Genomic DNA, 13,383 nt, shown 5'->3' on the forward strand with positions numbered 1-13,383 from the left:
CTTGTTGTAGACCCAAAAAGAAATAGAATCACTGGTCTTTACGCTCATCAAGACTTAAGGGTTTTTCATTCTAAGCAGTAAACGTATATCTATAAGTAATGAGAAAGTAAACTGTATATTTATAAAACACACTTACCTCTCAGTATTACTGTAGATCTGGATAGGCGCTCAAGGATGGTGTGTCATGTGAATGAATATATGTCCATAGTGGGAAGTGAAGCCACAATATCGCAGATCAGGTCTGGTTCATCATTGAGCTAACATAGGGGCAGAAATCCATTCCAGTACGATTATGCCATAGGTGGTAAATCATTGGAAGCGGTAACGACCGTAAAATACTTAGGAGTTACTATCCGGAGCGATCTGAAGTGGAATGATCACATAAAACAAATAGTGGGAAAAGCAGGCGCCAGGTTGAGATTCATAGGAAGAATTCTAAGAAAATGTGACTCATCGACGAAAGAAGTAGCTTACAAAATGCTTGTTCGTCCGATTCTTGAGTATTGCTCATCAGTATGGGACCCTTACCAGGTTGGATTAATAGAAGAGATAGACATGATCCAGCGAAAAGCAGCGCGATTCGTCATGGGGACATTTAGTCAGCGCGAGAGCGTTACGGAGATGCTGAACAAGCTCCAGTGGCGGACACTTCAAGAAAGGCGTTACGCAATACAGAGAGGTTTATTATCGAAATTACGAGAGAGCACATTCCGGGAAGAGATGGGCAACATATTACTACCGCCCACATATATCTCACGTAATGATCACAACGAAAAGATCCGAGAAATTAGAGCAAATACGCAGACTTACAAGCAGTCGTTCTTCCCACGCACAATTCGTGAATGGAACAGGGAAGGGGGGATCAGATAGTGGTACAATAAGTACCCTCCACCACACACCGTAAGGTGGCTCGCGGAGTATAGATGTAGATGTAGATGTAAGCAAAGGAACTTAGAGTTGTCATCAGCAACACTGTGTAGCTGCAGGACGTGGTCTACTGAGGCAGACCATGTGTGTGGGTCGTCCTTGTGAAGGGGCGGTAGTTGAGGCCAACTGATGGGGAAGTCTTGTCGGAATGGTTTGTTGGAAACTATTACTCCCTGTCCATAGTTCTGCAGTGTAACTGGCTTGGGTGCAGTAGCGGTACTAGTTCATGACACTGTCAGTAGCACACGGCACGGAAGGTGCAGCTGGCTCCACTGTGGTCAAGAAATCAATGAATCGGGTGTTTGACAGAGTAACACCAACAGGCATGGAATGGACCAGCACGGAAGAGTTGACAGTAGTTGACCGATGTGAGGAATATGGTGGAGTACATTTTCTAGGCCCCTCCCCTACATGTGCATTACAATTGTTAAAATCACCAAATGGTTGTGGTACACACGCTGCAGGAACGGCATGTGCCATGAGAAACACTCATAAAATGTATGATGATACTGTGGGGGGGGGGCGGCTGGAGCTAAATCTGGAGTTCCAGGGTAAACATGAAATTTCCTGTCCTGAGCATGTGGCTGTGGGAATGTACAAGCATGGTCCTGTTGAGTACAGCTAGTCAGTGTGTTTGGAAACTGCATTGAACTATTCTGAACACAAGGTGAATAATTGGAAAATGATGCCAGAGCATCAATTTGAAAACATAGTTGTCACATGTGCATTGTAGCGGGTGGCAAGTGATCCATTGTGTACTGCTTGATGGAAGAGAGCTCATTGTAACACTTGCAAATAAATTCAGGGTCACTAGTATGGGTTTAGTGTTGTAGGATTGCCGGATCCAATGAGTAGCACATGTAATAAGCACTATTTTACTGGTCCAAAGCACGCACACACACACACACACAGACACAAAAACACACACACACATTTTTGCTTTGTGATACATGGTGATGTAATAGTCACAAACATATGGCTCACAATTTTAGATGAACAGTTGGTAACAGGTAGGTTTTTTAAATTAAAATACAGAATGTAGGTACATTTGAACATTTTATTTCAGTTGTTCCACTGTGATTCATGTACCTTTGTGAACTTATCATTTCTGAGAATGCACGCTGTTACAGCATGATTGCCTGTAAATACCACATTAATGCAACAAATGCTCAAAATGATGTCTGTCAACCTCAATGCATTTGGCAATACGTGTAACGACATTCCTCTAAACAGTGAGTAGTTTGCCTTCCATAATGTTCGCACATGCATTGACAATGTGCTAACACATGTTGTCAGGCATTGTTGGTGGATCATGATAGCAAATATCCTTCAACTTTCCCCACAGAAAGAAATCCGGGGATGTCAGATCCGGTGAACGTGCGGGCCATGGTATGGTGCTTTGACAACCAATCCACCTGTCATGAAATATGCTATTCAATACTGCTTCAACCGCATGCAAGCTATGTGCTGGACATCCATCATGTTGGAAGTACATCGGCATTCTGAAACATCTTGAAGTAACATCGGTAGAACATTACGTAGGAAATCAGCATACATTGCACCATTTAGATTGCCATCGATAAAATGGGTGTCAATTATCCTTCCTCCCATAATGCCACACCATACATTAACCCACCAAGATCGCTGATGTTCCATTTGTTGCAGCCATTCTGGAATTTCCGTTGCCCAATAGTGCATATTATGCCAGTTTACGTTACCACTGTTGGTGAATGATGCTTCGTTGCTAAATAGAATGCATGCAAAAAATCTGTCATCATTCTGTAATTTCTCTTGTGCCCAGTGGCAGAACTGTACATGATGTTCAAAGTCATCACCATGCAATTCCTGGTGCATAGGAATATGGTATGGGTGCAATCGATGTTGAAGTAGCACTCTCAACACCGACGTTTTTGAGGTTCCCGATTCTCACGTAGTTTGCTGCTGATGTGCGGATTAGCTGCAACAAGAGCTAAAACATCTACTTGGACATCATCATTTGTTGCAGGTCATGGTTGATGTTTCACATGTGGCTGAACATTTCCTGTTTCCTTAAATAACATAACTATCCAGCAAACAGTCCAGACACTTGGATGATGTCTTCCAGGATACCGAGCAGGATACATAACACATGCCCGTTGAGCATTTTGATCACATTAGCCATACGTCAACATGATATTGATCTTTTCCACAATTGGTAAACAGTCCATTTTAACACGTGTAATGTATCATGAAGCAAATACCGTTCGCACTAGCAGAATGTTACGTGATACCATGTACTTATGTTTGTGACTATTACAGCACCATCTACCACAAAGCAGTCCAACTAAAACATTCATATTTGTTTACATACTACATGAATATGTACTAAAAAATGGGGGTTCTTATTTCAAAAAAATGCAGTTGATATCCATTTGACCTATGGAAGCACCATCTAGCAGGCCAACCATAGTGCCATCTGGTTTCCCCCTTCAAGCTAGACGAGTTTCATTCTTTGTCGTTTTTTCATTTGATGCTTATTTTGTGAGATGTTTGGCCTGGTCACTATCAATGGAGCACCCTGTATAAAGTTTTGGATGAGATTTTCTCGAAAACTATACATCGCGCAAAAATAGTGGGTAAGACAAGTTTGTAAGCTCAAAGGGGGACACCAAATGATACTACACGTGACCTCCAGTCCCCACCCCCTTGGGTGGGGTGGGGGGCAGCTTTTAAATCTTAAATGGGAACCCCCATTTTTTATTGCAGATTCGGATTCTCCATAGAAAAGTAATCAGGTTTTGTCTGAAACTTTTTTTAAACCATTGACAGATGGCACTGAAATCGAGAAAAACGTAAACTTGGGGAAGAACTCTTATTTATTTAGAATTACCCAAGAAAGACGCATCAAATCGATAAAAAATGTGCACCAAGTCTTTCGTTATGCCAAATTAAACTATTTTTGTACATAATGTAGTGTATCCTACTTTTAGAATTACCCGGGAACAACGACCTGGATGTGGTAGAACGATGTTCTCATGGTATGCTTCATTAGTGTGAGTCCCCTTGCCTCTCACAATTTGTGGTGCTTAATTAATGAAATTAGCCTCGAAGAAATTGTTCAAAATTAGTCAATCGTCTGCGAAAGTTGTCCACAGTTTTGAACAGCACATCCCATGGTATGATGGCACACATTCTTCGGATGCATTTCTCCATATCGTTCCTGATTGTAGGCTGTCTTTCATAAACAATATTTTTTAAATAACCCCACCAGAAAAAATCAGGCAATGTTAGGTCTGGTGAACGTGGAGGCCACTGAACTGGTCGGCCGTGTCCTATCCACTGACCAGCGTACCGTAAATTTAAAAGATTATGCACATTGTTAGCATAATAGGGAGCTGCTCCATCCTGTTGGAACCACATTCGTTGCCTAGTTTCTAAATCAACATCTCCCATTAGCTCCAACAAATCATCATGGAGAAGTTGTAAATAAGAGTCCCCAGTAACATTTTGGTCAAAAAAATACGGTTCTATCAAGTAACTTTTTAAAATTCTACACCAGACCATTAACGACCATTTGTGTTCATTGTCAATGGGCCTGTGACAGTGTGGATTAACTGGGAACCAATAATGACAATCATGACAATTTAATTCACCATTGTTTTTGAATGTGGCTTCATTGGTGAACATAACTATCTAAAAAAATCATTGACACCTCTTATCATTTCCAAAGCCCACTGGCAGACATGCATTCATTGTTGCATATCTTTTGGTGTTAATGCCTGTGTCAGTGTGATATGATACAGATGATATTTATGTGCCTTCAAAATCCACAAAACAATTGATTTCGGTAATCCAGTTTGTCTCTGAATTGCATGACTACTCTTTTCAGGATCCAGTTGAACACAGGTGAGAGCGATAAGGGTACAAGGAACATTTTCATTGTATTTGCAATGATCAGGTGGACAGTGCATGTATCCATTTTGAGCTCACTGAGTGCAATTTTGAATAATGTTTTCGCTTGGATATCATCTGTTTGGCAAACAATCCGCATACAATTGTGCTGCTGCAGTGTAATTGTTGTGGCATTCACCTAAATTAACATCATATCAACAATCTCTGTAGGAGGATAGTAAGCCTTGTTTCGTTAAAGAATAATTTACTTTCATCAGTTGATGTTTATGGTTCACAATCCGATAGTTAAATGACATCTGATCGTATTGCACTAACCTTTATACTGAGCCATACTTCTCAGTTTGGCCATGGTAGTGCCACAATCGGATGAGTAAAGCAGTTGTGAAGAGTTCCCTAACGAGATTTTAACACCATTCTGCCTCACTCCATCAAAAACTGTGACAGGTAGGATACATTTTGCAAAAAAAATAGCTTAATTTGGCGCAATGAAAGAATTGGTGCACATTTTGTATCAATTTGATGTGTCCTTCTCGGACCATTCTAAATAAATTGGAGTTCTTCCCCAATTTTACTTTTTTCTCAATTTCAGGGCCATCTGTCAATGGTTAAAAAACTTGATTACTTTTTATGCAGAATCCGAATCTGCAATAAAAAATGGGGATTTCCATGTAAGATTTAAAAGTGGCGGGGTCTGGGGGGTCACATGTAGTATCATTTCATGTCTCCTTTTGAGCTTACGAACTTGTCTTACCCACTATTTTTACATGATGTGTAGTTTTCAAGATAATCTCATCCAAAACTTCAGATGGACCACCCTGTATATCCTGTTGATTCTCCAAACACACATGTTTACCAATATGCAGGTGACCACAGAGAGGCACACAAAGATCTTGAAAAATAAAGATGTTATACACGACTTGGTTCAAAGTCACCACATGTTCATTGGTGAAGTAAATTTTTCAAATATGTTTTATACACTTTACAAGCCACATGACATATTGATAGTGAACACTGATAATATTAATATCAGTATACAGATGTGAGGCAAAATTGCAAATAGAAGTAAGTATATCATATTACCATCAACTTAAAATGCTATTTGTCAACAACTGACATTCTGAGCTTGTGGCTGTGTACGGAATATAGTTTCACTCATACAGAGGAGATAACAGCAACTAACCACTTGTTTCAGTGCTATTTATTTATATAAATAATTTGTTTATGTCATTTAAAATCATTGTGAGGCACAAATAAAGTTAAAAAGATATTGTCACACATCTTGGTTTGGTTATAGGGCACTCTCACCCCTACGAAATTTCATCATTTGGGAAAACAAAACATATAAGCTAATGCAAAATGTACCTTAGTGTGAACTAGTTGTCTAAAGATGAACCTGTCAGTTTGAAACCAGTACCGGCACTATTTCAATAAATAAATAGCTTTGTAAAAAGCGGCTAATTGCTGTTATCTTCTCTGTAAGAATCACTCTTAAACTTAAATTACATTTCTGTATTCCAAGTAAATCAACAAATAGTTTTATGATAACAGTAATCAAAATAAAAAATATTATCTTATGAACATTTTAAAGTTGTTTTATAAAGTTTATTCCTACTCTTTTTAACATAAGATTGATTTTTTCCCATGTTCACTCCTCCTACCTCCCTCCCCCTCCCCTCCCCGCCGCACCACCACCCACCAGTCAATTTCTCTTAGTTACTATTCCATTCATGTCACATATATGGCTTTAGGTCTCATACATTTTCATTGATTTTCAAATCTGTTTGCGTCTCAGTCCTTCTCTCAAAGTTATGTTACACTCCCATGCAGCAGCAACAGTTTTTGCTTCTCTAATACTGGTTAATAAATATATGACAGCTGTGGGTTTCAGTTACATGAGACATACTCTTAGAGAAATAAAATATAGTTTTTACAGTCAGAAAATATTAACAGAGCATATATAATTAATCTATTTGAAATGTACATTTAAAAACATAGGCACAAAAGTGAAATTTCCATAAACTCCAGTCATATACTGTGCATATGACTCTGTTTTTGTTAACTGAGGAAGAGGTACGCAGTACTCAGATTTTCACTCTGCTATGCAACAACAGTCATACACCCTAAATTGCAATGAATAATAATGAAATGAATAGGGTAGTAGAGGCATTTCACTCTATTGGTTACATAAAAAGAAAATGTTACAATAGGTTCATTATGTACAATTTCTCAGGCAATTTCAGCAAAAGAAATCAGAACATTTTGATCAATATATATTTTATAAACAATTTATAAACGCATTTTCTGTTAGAAATTTAAAAATGAATATAATATAAACAACCTTTTACCTCCTGTTTGAACTAACAGTGGTGTTTTCAGTTCATTACATTGGGAAAAGTCAAATGCTCATACAGTTAACAGGTAACAATCAGGCCTGACGATTCCACTGATTCCTACATTGTTTCAGAAAATAGTAATAACAAGTTTTTAGGAAATTATTTCCCTCATAAGATAAGGCACATTAAAACATAATGACTAGACTATATAGAACACCATAAAAATTATTTCCATAAGAATGACCTTTCTGGTTTCCCAATTTTCGGCTTTCTTTATTGCTTCATCTTTTGAAGTACTTGAAATATTTGCTATACATAATTTTTAAGATTCATTTTCTAATATAACAAATGACAAAATAATACAAGGGTTGGAACTTTAATAGTGGCAACAATTTATTTACAGCTCGTACAAAATAGATATGTGTTTCAAAGTTTTACTGATCTTCAAAGTAGTTACCAGCACTGTGTATAACCCATTGCCAGTGATGTGGAAATCATAGGATACTTTTAGCAGTGCCAGTTGTATTGACAGTTCGAGCATAACGGTCTATTGCCCAACGAATTTGTAGCAATTCTGAAATGAATGCCGTGAAGCGTTTCCTTCAGTTTAGAAATCGAGTTGAACCTACGAGGGCTTAAGTCAGGGGACTGCAGTAGGTGGTATAGGACTTAGGAGCCCCATCAGTCAAGTAAATCAGTAACAGCTTGCACTGTACGTGCTTGAGCAATGTCCAGCAAAATGATGGTCAGGTCCTGCAGAAAGTGTCATCCCTTCCGTCTCTATGCTGTTCATTTTTGGACCACAACCTACGACCAGCTTAGAGACAGAAGTGATGATACTTTCTGCAGGACCTGACCATCATTCTGCAGGACACTGCTGAAGCACATACAGTGCAAGCTGTTACTGATTTGTTTGACTGATGGGGCTGCTAAGTGCTATACCACCTACTGCACTCCCCTGACGTAAGCCCTTGTAAGTTTGACTTGATTTCTAAACTGAAGGAAACACTTCACAGCATTCACTTCAGAACTGCTACAAATTCGTTGGGCAATAGACGGCACCACTCGAGCTTTCAACACAACTGACTCTGCGAAGAGTATCTATGACTTCCACATCGCTGGCAATGGATTACACACAATGCTGGTGACTACAGAACTTTGAAACACGTAACTATTTTGTACGAGCTGTAAATAAATAGCTACCACTATCAAAGTTCCAACACTCATGTTACACATGGATAGTTTAGTAGCAGCAGGGAACTGAATACTGACAGAAAACATCTGCAAGTAATGAATGTACATGTAGCATAATCATATTTTTGAATCTCAATCATTTTGAGATTACTGAAGAAGTATTAAAATTAGCCTATTGGTTACTGTCTCGAGTTCTTCGGCCAATGTTCATCTGATGTTTTCTGACATTTCACCAGAATGAGTGGCTGGCATTGTCAGTTTTTCGCCGTCCATTGCTTGTGGTAAACTGGAGCCAAGCTCAAAGCTGCAGACTATATGTACCAGTCACACCATCATCCTAGGGCTCCTCCACAGTCATTTCCACTTTCGTTCTCCTCTTGATACCTGCAACAGTTGTTTGCCGCAGCATGGGAAGCCATGATCTGAAACTTCCTGGGAGATTAAAACTGTGTGCCAGACCGAGACTCGAACTCGGGACCTTTGCCTTTCACGGGAAAGTGCTCTACCACCTGAGCTACGGAAGCATGACCCAAGCTCCATCCTCACAGCTTTAATTCCTACCTTCCAAACTTCACAGAAGCTCTCCTGCGAACCATGCAGAACTAGCACTCCTAGAAGAAAGGATATTGTGGAGACATGGCTTAGCCACAGCCTGGGGATTGTTTCTAGAATGAAAGTTTCACTCTACAGCTTCTGTGAAGTTTGGAAGGTAGTAGACGAGCTACTGGCGGAATTAAAGCTGTGAGGACGAAGCGTGAGTCGTGCTTGGGTAGCTCAGTTGGTAGAGCACTTGCCTGCGAAAGGCAAAGGTCCCGAGTTCGAGTCTCGGTCCGGCACACAGTTTTAATCTTCCAGGAAGTTTCATATCAGCGCTCACTCCACTGTAGAGCGAAAATTTCATTCTAGAAACAACTCCAAGGCTGTGGCCAAGCCATGTCTCCGCAATATCCTTTCTTCCAGGAGTGCTAGTTCTGCAAGGTTCGCAGGAGAGCTTCTGTGAAGTTTGGAAGATAGGAGACGAGGTACTGGCAGAATTATAGCTGTGAAGATGGAGCGTGAGTTGTGCTTGGGTAGCTCAGTTGGTAGAGCATTGCCCGCGAAAGGCAAAGGTGCTGAGTTCGAGTCTTGGTGCAGCACACAGTTTTAATCTGCCACGAAGTTTCATATCAGCTCTCACTCCGCTGTAGGGTGAAAATTTCATTCAAGCCAGTATCTGTTTACCTTCAGCTTTCTTATTTCCTGTTGAAGCTATTCCTGTGTTTTTGTATTTCTATAGCTTCTCTGAACAAGCAGGTGTGATAGTGCTTATCTACATCCAGAACTTCTATGTCGGTCTCACACAGTGCATGCTCTGCTACAGCCAATTTCTTCATCTGCCCCAACTTGCAATGTTCTTATGTTGTTTGATCCTGGTGTTGATTGATTGTCCAGTCATTCTGACACATTTACATGGCTGTGGTACATTCCTGACATTTCAAGTGGAGCCATTATCTACCATTATCTACTTTGCTGATCTAAGACACTCTTTGACCTTATTTGGCAGCTTGAAAATAGTCTTTACACCATGTTTGTACAATATATGGCTGATTCTGTCTGTCACTTTTTGATTGTATTTCAGAAAGGCCATACCCGACTTTTCTTTTTCTGATTTGTCACGTTGCTGAGTGTTTGGCTCTGTTACACTTCTAATATAACTTGTGAAGTACCCATTGCTTCTCAAAACACATTCCAGGTGTTGCATTTTGCATCTGAGGTGATGCAGCTCACATATTCATCCTGCTCACATTACGAACATATTAATCATGTGTCTTTTCTGGCTCAGATGGAGGTTTCATAGTTTGTGCTGGTATCAGTCCTTGTGTGCTGGTCTTCAATACACCCTGTGTCCCAGGTTTTCACCATCTCTTGTGATTGGCACATCTAGAAATGGTAGTTTTTTGTCTTTTCTACTTCCATGGTAAATTTTATATTGGCACAGAGGCTGTCCAAGTGTCTTAGGAAGTCACTGAGCTGTTCTTCGCAATGGCTCCACACAACAAAAGTATTATCGATGTATCTGTACTACACTTTATGTTTACAAGTTGCCAAGTCCAGTGCCTGTGCTTAGAAATGTTCCATGATGAAGCTGGCCACCACTGACTAAAAGGACTACCCATGGCAACATCTTCCAGCTGGTCATAGAGATTGCCATTAAACATGAAATACCACATGGTGGGACACACATGAAAGAACTTTGTGACGTCTTGCAGGAAAATGGAACTGATGTGCTCCAGATAGTCAGTGAGTGGCACTTTTGGAAATAAAGAAACAACATTGAAGCTGATCAGGATGTCATTTGGTGCAAAGTTTTACTTTCTTCAGCTTCTCATCTGACATTTCATTGAGAAGCTGGCAATTTCTAAAACTAAGGTGTGGTGCAGATATGTCTATGATACTTTTGTTATGTGGATCCATCGTGAAGAACAGCTCAAGGACTTCCTAAGACACTTGAACAGCCTCTGTGCCAACCTAAAATTTACCACGGAAGTAGAAAAGAAATAAAACTACCATATCTAGACATACTGGTCACAAGGGATGGTGAGAACCTGGGACACAGCATGTATCCAAAACTGACGCATGTGGACCGATACCTGCACAAACTATAAAACCACCACCCAAGCCAGAAAAGTCACATGATTAACATGCTCATAGCGTGGGCAGGATGAATACGAGAGCTGCGTCACCTCAGATTCAAAATGAAACACCTGGAAAGTGTTTTAGGAGCAACGGGTACTCCACAAGTTATATTAGAAATGTAACAGAGCCACACACTCAGCGAAGTGACAAATCAGAAAAGAAATGTCAAGTACAGACTCTCTGCTCTAAAATCACAGAATGACAGGTAGAATTAGCCATATATTGTGCAAACATGGCGTAAAGATTATTTTCAAACAAAAAAAAAGTTCAAAGAGTGTCTTAGATTGGCAAAATAAAAAAAGACCCTACCTGCAACATCAGGAATATACCACATACCTAGCACATGCGGAATAGTTTATATCAGAATGACAGTATGATCAATCAACATGAGGATCAAAGAACATAGGGGATATTGCAGATCGGGGCACGTGGAGAAATTGGCCATGGCAGAGCATACACCCAACAAGTGTCCATGAAAGCCTTAACAGTTTTGTATAAAATTAGCACAGGCATTTCACTTTACTAGTGAACATGATAAGACAGTTGAATAATAATGTATTATTTACAGCATCCAGAGGAGTTTCACTCTAGACAGAGACAATAATATAAATCAAAGTTACATAAGACATTTTCTTACAGACTAAAAATAGGAATGGTGAAACTAGTACGTACAACTTCCAGAAGAGTTTCACTCTGGGAAGCAACTATAAAGAAACATGTATGACAAAGGTAAATTGGAAAAAGAAGAAACAGTTCATTTCATTGGGGAAGTGCTATTTCTCCCATAAACTACGCACCATGAAGATAGTGCACTCACTATTAACTTCAACTCGTTTAGAGTTAAAAGTCAGTAATTTTTCACTTTGTGTTTTGTAAAAGATAAAACAATAAAAGTTTGAGGTATAAACATAATACAAATTCATGGTCATATAGACATAGTTTGTCCCTGTCACTGATTCAAGAATCTAAGTATCTCAGCTGTGTATTACTCCTAGCAATTTTTATCTTTTGTAAATGCACCAATGGTGGCTGATCAGAGGATGTAGTAGTACAAGGATTGACTGAAAACTAATGCCTCCATCTTTGTAATTCTTCAACAGTTGGCAGCATTGGTATGCAGCAGGTACTGACTTATTCTGAAGTCTATTCTCTACAGCTCCAGTTGGCAGAAAGCCTTAGCACTGAACGGTTGTGTTGTTGCAGTGTAAAGTTTGGAACCCTGCAGAGAAGGTCGATGAATGCAATTTAAGCAATGTGCAGTCATTGAATTCTTGAGAGCAGAAGGTGTCACCCCAAGGTTATTCATCAGAGAATGAAAGCAGTTTATGGTGACTGTGTTGATGTCAGTACTGTGTGTCTTCATTCTCGTAACGTGAGAGGAGTTCCTGGCAAATTTCAAGTCTATGTGCTTTCATTTCAGGAGTGAGCATCCAGGGTATCCATCGTGCACAGATCTTCTTATAGCCAAGCAAAGCAACAATGTGACCCACATATTCATGTGAAATGCCACTTTTGCTTGCAGTTTCTCTCTGAGTGATATGACAACTGTCCTGAATCAATCTGTCAACATTTTGCTTGTGGAACTCGGTGGCTGCTGTCACAGGATGTCCAATTCTTTGTTTGTTATACAGGTCAGATTTTTTTTCCCCACCTCAACATCTTTAAACTTACTCATCAATCAACGCACAGTATTCACATCAACACAGTCACCATAAACTGCTTTCATTCTCTCATGAATCTCCTTTTGGGGTGACACCTTCTGCTGTCAAAAATTCAATGACTGCACATTGCTTAAATTGCATTGACCAACTGTCTGTGCATGGTTCTGTATTTTACACCATTACAACACTAACATTCAATGCTCAGGCTTCCCGCCAACTGGAGTTATAGAGAAGAGGCTACAGAACAAGCCAGTAAATGCCGCATACCAATGCTGCCAACTGTTGAAGAGTTACGAAAGTGGAAGCATTACTTTTCAGTCAACCCTCATAGTAGTATCAATAATTGTTTTTACAGTAAACGTTCATGCAATTTTGTCATTGGGAGAGAAAGACATTATTCCTTCTACACCATGAGCATTAGAAAGCAAGTCAAAGTGCAAAGTCTTAGTGATAACCTAAAGTAACCAGAGGTGTGAAGCATATAGTGAGGGTGTCAGATGCATGCCAGGCCATATAACTTGGCATATAACTTGATGTCACTGTTAGGAACAGAAGAGGTGAGGCATGCTGTCGTAGCCCTGTTGCTGTGTTCTGCCATGGCATGGGAGGTCAGCAGTATGGCGCTGACACTCTAGGTTCCCTTACATTACTTGTCCCTTGTGCAGTTAATATGGATGAAGCCTAACCTTCTACCTTCTACA

Source organism: Schistocerca cancellata, chromosome 5 (assembly GCF_023864275.1).
Source record: "Schistocerca cancellata isolate TAMUIC-IGC-003103 chromosome 5, iqSchCanc2.1, whole genome shotgun sequence".
Lineage (NCBI taxonomy): Eukaryota > Metazoa > Arthropoda > Insecta > Orthoptera > Acrididae > Schistocerca > Schistocerca cancellata.